We start from the raw sequence: 2033 nt of genomic DNA, 5'->3' as shown, positions 1-2033 counted from the left end.
GGTAGTTTGGCAGGCTCTGCCAAGAAGGGACTTAGGCAGGTTTTACCCACCATGGGCTGAGTCACAAATGGTTCCCTATTCCCCTATTATAGTGCACTACTTTAGACTAGAGCCCTATTCCCCTATTATAGTGCACTACTTTAGACCAGATCCCTTTGGGATCCCCTATGGACCCTGGTCACAAGCAGGGCACTAAATAGGGAATAGGGTGCCATTTGGGAATACAACAGGAAGGAAACAGATGACTGTTTTAGGCTCCTTTTTTTCTTCCCATAATCCCCTCGAGCCAGCTCCTGCTTGCACCCCGGGGGTGGGGGGGTGAGGGGGGGTGCTGACAGCACAGAATAGGGGATGAGTGAAAGAGTGTGTGCGTGTGTGTGTGTGTGTGAGCTTAAGAGTGTGTGTGAGAGGCAGAGGTTAAGGGGAGGGTGGTGGGTTGGCATTTTGCCAGCCTCACACTGAGCCACACCTGCCCCAGCCACAGACCCCGTTCTCTGGGTACTGCCCCGACTGCAGGGCTGGGCCTCACACTGAGCCACACCCTCCCACTCCTCAATAGGACTAGCTGGTAGCTACACCTCCCCTCCCCACTCCTCAATAGGACTAGCTGGTAGCTACACTTCCCCTCCCACTCCTCAATAGTACTAGCTGGTAGCTACACTTCCCCTCCCCCTCCTCAATAGGACTAGCTGGTAGCTACACCTCCACTTCTTCAATAGGACTAGCTGGTAGCTACACGTCCCCTCCCACTCCTCAATAGGACTAGCTGGTAGCTACACTTCCCCTCCCACTCCTCAATAGGACTAGCTGGTAGCTACACTTCCCCTCCCACTCCTCAATAGGACTAGCTGGTAGCTACACCTCCCCTCCCCCTCCTCAATAGGACTAGCTGGTAGCTACACTTCCCCTCCCACTCCTCAATAGGACTAGCTGGTAGCTACACTTCCCCTCCCCACTCCTCAATAGGACTAGCTGGTAGCTACACTTCCCCTCCCACTCCTCAATAGGACTAGCTGGTAGCTACACTTCCCCTCCCCACTCCTCAATAGGACTAGCTGGTAGCTACACACCCCCCCCCCCCCCCCTCCTCAATAGGACTAGCTGGTAGCTACACTTCCCCTCCCCCTCCTCAATAGGACTAGCTGGTAGCTACCCTCCACACACACTGCTGGCCCAATAAACCCCATTCCACCACCTCACCCCTGCCCCTGCCCAGACAGCCACACACTGCTGGCCCGATAAACCCCATTTCATCACCTCACCCCTGCCCCTGCCCAGACAGCCACACACTGCTGGCCCGATAAACCCCATTTCATCACCTCACCCCTGCCCCTTCCCAGACAGCCACACACTGCTGGCCCGATAAACCCCATTTCATCACCTCACCCCTGCCCCTTCCCAGACAGCCACACACTGCTGGCCCGATAAACCCCATTTCACCATCTCACCCCTGCCCCTTCCCAGACAGCCACACACTGTGCCAATATGGAGTGCTGGCAACACCAGGTACAGGGACATAGGACGTGAACCAACCCTCTAGCCGTGACCTTACACCCTTACACAGAAGGATAGGAGTAGGGGTAGGGGTAGTGATAGGGGTAGGAATAGGGATAGGAGTAGGAATAGGCGTAGGGATAGGAATAGGGGTAGGGAGTAGAGGTAGGAGTAGGGATAGGAATAGGAGTAGGTATCGGCGTAGGGGTAGGAGTAGGGGTAGGGATAGGAGTAGAGATAGGAGTAAGGATAGGAGTAGGAGTAGAGATAAGGATAGGATAAGGAATCGGTGTAGGGATAGGGGTATGGATAGGAGTAGGAGTAGAGATAAGGATAGGATAAGGAATCGGTGTAGGGATAGGGGTATGGATAGGAGTAGGAGTAGGGTGTAGAGGTAGGAGTAGGAGTAGGGATATGAGTAGGGGAAGATGTAGGGGTAGGAGTAGGGATAAGATTAGGAGTAGAGATAGACAGGGATAGGTGTAGGGAGTAGAGGTAGGAGTAGGGGTAGGGATATGAGTAGGAGTAGGGGTAGGGGT

This window comes from Salmo trutta, unplaced genomic scaffold (genome assembly GCF_901001165.1).
Source record: "Salmo trutta unplaced genomic scaffold, fSalTru1.1, whole genome shotgun sequence".
Taxonomy (NCBI): Eukaryota; Metazoa; Chordata; class Actinopteri; order Salmoniformes; family Salmonidae; genus Salmo; species Salmo trutta.
Note: the sequence above shows the minus strand (reverse complement) of the source record.